The sequence below is a fragment of the Peromyscus maniculatus genome, chromosome 3, assembly GCF_049852395.1.
Source record: "Peromyscus maniculatus bairdii isolate BWxNUB_F1_BW_parent chromosome 3, HU_Pman_BW_mat_3.1, whole genome shotgun sequence".
Classification (NCBI taxonomy): Eukaryota; Metazoa; Chordata; class Mammalia; order Rodentia; family Cricetidae; genus Peromyscus; species Peromyscus maniculatus.
This window is the reverse complement of record NC_134854.1, coordinates 93,133,624-93,139,705: the sequence shown is the minus strand read 5'-3', so window position 1 is coordinate 93,139,705 and position 6,082 is coordinate 93,133,624. Positions and strand designations below refer to the sequence as shown.

Sequence of the window (6,082 nt, the reverse complement as noted above, 5' to 3'; positions counted from 1 at the left end):
TGTCATGGTCTAGACTTCTAGTGTGGCTGCTAGGCTTGCAGAAGCCAGCTTTAGTCCAACTCCTTTCTCCGGAGGTCGCAGTCACAGGGCTAGTCAAAGGTGTCAGGGGTGTCCACTCTGTGGGAATGTGTGTCTCCTCTTCTGCTCTTTCCCCCTTCTCCCGGCTAGGGGGCACTTTATAACACCCCCACCCATCCTCCTCCTCCTCCATTCAGCTGGGCTGACTCTCACCATCCTTCTCCACTGTGCTCCTTCCTCAGCATTCCCAATGTCTGGCACGTGGGATGAGTTCAATCAGTGATGGTTCAGCAAAGAGAAAAAACATCAAAAGATAACGAGGCCATGGCTCTTGTGGTTAAGAGGTAATGAGAGATATAGAGTAGTCAGATCAGCAAACCAGTCCTGTAATCAGTGAATCATACGAGTCCAGAAGCAAGGAGACCGGAGGGCAAGTGTGTCTGTGTGCACGCACATGGGTGTGTGTGTCCTTCACGTGGCTGCGGCTGGCCTGAGAGCCAGTGGAGAAAGCTGTGGAAGGGATGGAAATTGTTGCCCCAGCCTGACGGCCCGCTCCTCTCCTCCCACCCTTGGTGTTTTTGTTTGTTGTTTGTTTGTTTTCCTGTCACCCTGCTCTGTCATCCCAGCCTGTGTGAGATGTTTTTACCTAGAGTCCTTTCTGTTCCTGGACCGTTTCCTCCCTCTTCTGCCCAGCAGCTCTCTACTCCACCCAGAAACTTCCTGGGTTGCAGTGTCTCCCTCTAGACCACGAGGCTCTGGTCCAGCAGATCTGTGGTTGTGGGGATGGGAGGGAGGAATTTGGATGGATGAGAGCTCATGCCAGGGGCACCAGTGCCTCAGGAAGACAGCTTAGGGCCAACAGCCCTGCCAGTCTACAGTAGGGGTATATCTATTACCTCAATACCCACACACAGACTCCCCAGAACCTCTGGAGTTTGCAGCTTCTGGTCCAGGCAAGCCTTTAAGAAGTCCTTGAATCTTTACACCACATGCCCGATGCCTGGGCCTTTCTCACTCATCCCCGACAGGTGGTGTTTATATGCACTTGTTATGGGAGAGGCTCTTCTCGTTGGCATGATGCGAGCAGGGGCATTAGTTAAGGGTAGCATCACACAGATTCTGGCCCCAGCACAGAGAGCCGCTCTACTCGGCCTCCCCTGCTTAGCCCCCCTCTAATCGTGTTAAGGACGTGAAGTGCATCATGGGCCACACGTTGAAATAATCCACAGGAGAAAGATACAGACAAGCACACAGATTAATCCAATTAAGATTCTATGAGTCCTTTAATTTGAGTTGGCAACCAAGAGTGAGCCAACACCTCAGAGTATCTTGGTCCCGAAGCTCCGGGGCGACAGCATTTTAAAAAGTAAAACTCACAAAAATCATAATTTATATCAAAGCCAAGTGAGGGTAAAACTAACCTTGAAACATTTATTTCCAGCAGAACATAGTAGTTATTTCAAACATAAATAGCGATTATTTTTTACTTATGTCTTTCTTCTGTTAGTTTAGTATATATTGTGTTTGTATAAACTTAATACATCTGGACCACTGGCCAGGGCCATGGAATCTCACATGCGTTGCTGAGGCAGAGGTGACTATTGTGAGATAGAAGGCCGAGAGCTAAGTAAACACAAAATGGGGACTCAGGACAAGACGGCATTATCCTGTTCACTCCAACGTCAAATTCAAGCTGTCCCTGAGCATTCTTGTGTGTTGAGAATTTATGTCCATTTGTAGTTACCTAACCCCTTGAGTACAAGGCAGGAATTCGCAGAGTGGCTCAAAGGATGATCAGAACATGAAGGTGTCTTCCTGCTCGGAGCCTGGAATGTGTATCTTTTACTGTGACTTACACTATGAAGGGGACAGTCTAGACACTGATCTCCAAGTGGGGCACTGAATTTTTGTATTTACATATATAGTGAGTTTAAAGGTATATTCTATTAAGAAGTTGCATTGGAATTTTCCTGAGGGATCTTCCCCCAACCTCTGCATATGCTGCATGCACGTGTGTGTGTGTGTGTGTGTGTGTGTGTGTGTGTGTGTGTGTGTGTGTGTGTGTGTATGCGCGCGCACGCGTAAATGACTGGGTGAATTACTTGGAGAAAGTTTGTTTGAAACTCCAACCTGGGCAGCAAGCGCCAGGATGCAGAAAGCAGCCACTCTTGTGCAGAAGCCTAGAAAGGCCAGGAGGGAGGCAGGGGGCCAGTGAGGCTGTGGGCGCTGCTCTAGGGGCCCCCCCGAACCTGCTGCCCTCTTCCTCATAGGCTAGATTCACACAAACAAGTGAATGAACACGAAAAAGAGGAACCAGTGAGAGTTTAGAGAACAGGCCACTAAGGCACCTCCAGCAAACAAAGCAGGGATTCTCAGAAGAGCAGTATCGACCTGGAGCCTAGTTTACTCTGGAGTGAATACTTCCTTTGTTTTCAAGCCCTCTCCTCCTGCCTCAACAGCCTCTGTAGACGTAGTTGTTGGCCTGGGGATATGGCTCAGAATGCTTGTCTAGCATGCACAGGGCCCTGGGTTCCATCCACATGCCATATAAAGTGGATGTGGTAATGCATGCCCATAAGGAAGTGGAAGCAGAAGGGTGAGAAGTTCAAGGCCATCCTTGGCTACATAAAGCCGGACTGGGCTATATGAAACTCATTTGTACCCAAGTGGGAAATGATCATGGACTTATAATTGTTTCTGGATTGATGCCATGGAGCTGAGGAAGCTCGTGTAGAAGCAGTCCCAGGAACAGAACATCCATGGGGATCCCCTCCCCCAGAGGACCCCAAAAATCTAAGAGAGGACCTTAGGAGCTTCAGGCTTATTTAATCTGAGTCCCAGGCAGCCTATGCCTGTCTGATGACCATGAGGGGGGTGGTGCCCTGTGATGCAGCTAGGACCATATCTGAACTCACTTTATCTGTCATAGAGAGCCACTGCCACAGGGGTGTGGGGTCAATGAAGCCCGGGACTTGGTGTTTTGGTGTGCCGTGATGGCTACACAAACCCGAAAAGGCTGGATTTGTGGGCTCACTGCAGAATGTAGGGGCAGCATGCCAGCACGAAGTTGGGAATTTGAGTGGAGGCTCCTTAGCAGCTAAATGCTGGAGACAGCAGCCATGGCCTTCCACGGGTCCATCTGGTGCCCTAGCTTAAGAACTGGATACAGTTGGAGTTGGCGGCGGCAGCTCAGCCCAGGAGAAGTTCTGTGTCCTCAGAGGACGATCAGTTTTAAGGCTCGGCAGCTACCATCGATTCAGGTTCTGCAGACTTTCCACATTTTGTCGCAGGGATACCACCTGATGTAGGAGGCTGTCCTCAGCAGCCAGAATGGGTCAGACAACTTCCTTCCAGGACAGGCACGTGTGCTGTCACTAACCTGCCCAATGGGAGCTCCTGGCCCTCACTCCGCCCTCTTCACCCAGCACCTGTCCGAAGAGCTAGTGCAACTTGATAAGGTAGGAGCCTAGTGTGCACGTGGTCCCTGTCATACACGCTAAAAAAGATGGAAACGGAAGGAAGGAGGGGAAGGGGGCAGAACGAGGGAGGGGGGCCTCGGAGCTTTGCAGTCTAACACCAATGAAACGATCACCACGGGAGGAATGGTGGAGCCGCCCCCACCCAGCCCACCCTTCAAGTTCTTCCTTGGGGAGGATCCACGGCAGTGCCCTCTATATATCACACGCTCCCATGCACCCCGCTGCCTGTGGGATGTCACACTCATATAAAAGCAATATCTGACATATAAAAATCTCACACGCGGGTCAATTCTTCCTTTGACCATAGATACCAAGCAGCCGCTTTCTGGGGCCTAAGGTGGTCATGGGATGGAAAGCGTGAACTTTCTTCCATAGGACAAGTCAACATTAATCCCGGAGGCCTCTGGGAAGGTCCAAGTCTTGAGGAATCTGAGGAAGAGCAGGACACGTGAGCAAATTTCTATTGGAACCTCTGATTCAATTTCTATTGGCCTCTCACTTCCTGCCTACCTATCTAGGCAATGCCAGCAAATGGTGATCAATCCTGAGGACATGAGGCTGGTCCAGGGCCTGGCCTGGCAGGTAAAGATGCAACAGACTCCCTGACAGACGGACAGCCTAATAGGAAGAAAAGCAAGTAAAGCAGGCTGGGAGATTCAAGACAGGATGCACTCCCCACAGATCTCAGGCATGGCCGATTGTAGAGAACCCCAATAGCTTTCTTAGGTCAAGATCTTGGATGAGGGGTGTGTGTGAGTCTTGAGGCCACAGAGGTTAGTAGCTATTTCAAAAAGCGATACTGTGTGGGCATGGTGGCTCACACCTATGACCCCAGCACTTGGGAGGCAGATGCAGGAGGATTTCCTTGTGTATAAAACCAACCTGGACTACAGTGTAAAGACCTTGTCTCAAAAAACAGACAACAACAACAAAAAACCCCTCAAAAACCAAAAACCCACAAAACAACAACAAATCCAACAAAATCGGGGCTGGAGAGATGGCTCAACCGTTAAAAGCGTTTGCTGCTCTTCCAGAGGACCTGAGTTCAGTTTCCAGCACCCACGTGGGGTGGCTCACAACCACCTGTAACTCCAGCTCCAGGGGATCTGATGGCCTCTTCTTGCCTCTGTGGCCGCTTGCACACACGTGGTATTAACTTGCAAACTGACACACACACGCACAGTAAAAATGAATAATGGTAATAAACAATGTAAAGTACCTGTTGTGCACACTTTTACATGAAAATTAGGTGAGCACAAGGACATATTCCACCTCCTCCCTGATCAAACATGAGAGGAGACAAAACTCCACCACAATGACAAAGTTCAAGTGACAGTCAGAAAATATTCAAATTAAAAAACAAACAAACCAACCAAAAACAACTCCAATACCACGGGCGCAGCTTTGGAGTTTGGTCAACTCAAGACTGTCTCCTCTTCCGGTCCCACTAGCCACGTCTCTCCTCACACGGCCTCATCAGATGGACAACATGCAGCCTGTGGAGAGGAAGGAAGGGACACACTCTCAGACACTCTTGTAGCGGCAGGCACTTCTGCACTTGTATGTGACCCCAGAGTGCCTGCAGTGCCCGTGTGCCCATTCCCTGCACTTGGGACACAAGTGGTGTCTGAGGAGCCCATGCTTCCCCCAGACCTGAGCTATAGAAGGAAAGAGCTTGGGTTAAGGTTCTGCCCTTCTTACGGCCACAATACCACCCTTGAGCCTCATTGGGCCTCTGCTCTCCTTACCTGCTAAATGGTCAGAATATTCTTAGCTCTGTGAAAACTGTCTTGTGCTTTGGGAATGCAAAGCTTCAATCACAAGAGGTCAAGACACTTGGCCTTTGCACCTGCCAGTTTCCTGGTGGGGGGTCACTGGTCTGGGACCCAATTGTAGTTTATCTCCTGGCTAGAGGGACCTTGCTTCCCATCGCCCTGGGCTACTGGGTAGTGTCTCCAATCCCAGGTTTGTTGATAGTTCAGTTGGATCTTTTGCAGGCCTGAGCCCTAGTCTTTTGCCTACAGGGCACGTGGACCCAAGCTGTTGGCCACTTGAGTCTATGTCCAGGTCTGGCAACCAGCCCAAATGACCTGATCTCATTGCTTTTCACTGAAGCTTTTAGTTCCCTCAGAGTTCCTAGAACCTGGGGCGGGGACAGGTTCCTGTTAAGGCTCAACCCCCACTCTCCAGCCAGGCTTGGGGGAAAAGGGGTGCATTCCTTAAAGAACTTCCCAGCAGCTGGGGGTATTGCTCTGTGATGGAGTGTTTGCCTAGCATGCACAATGCCCTGGGTTCACTTCCCACTCTTGCCCTGGGGCAGCTGCATGGAATTTCCCTGTGGCAGCGCTGCTCTGACCTAGAATGAGACCCGTCTGAACAGACCATGGCGGGGGTGGGGTGGGGGTGGGGGGGGTGGGGGGGGTGAGGGGGGGTGGTGGTGGGGGGTGGGGGGGTGGGGGGGTGGGGGGGTGGTGGTGGTGGTTGTTTTTATTCTTTAGACGTCTGTCTTCTTGGAAGAGCTCACTGTGGGACAGAAGTCAAAGCAGATGCCAAACCACAGTTGTAAGTGGCTGGGAAGGTGGTTC

General features: G+C 50.7%; 1 long non-coding RNA gene across 1 annotated transcript; it reads right to left on the bottom strand.

The window, feature by feature from the left end:
- Positions 1 to 765: 765 nt before the first annotated feature.
- Positions 766 to 5,505, bottom strand: LOC121828012 (uncharacterized). Its single transcript, XR_006070400.2, has 3 exons — positions 5,246 to 5,505; positions 4,871 to 4,993; positions 766 to 3,926 (listed from the first exon to the last, which is right to left on the bottom strand). It is a non-coding gene; the product is annotated as an uncharacterized LOC121828012 (long non-coding RNA).
- Between the last annotated feature and the right edge of the window lie 577 nt (positions 5,506 to 6,082).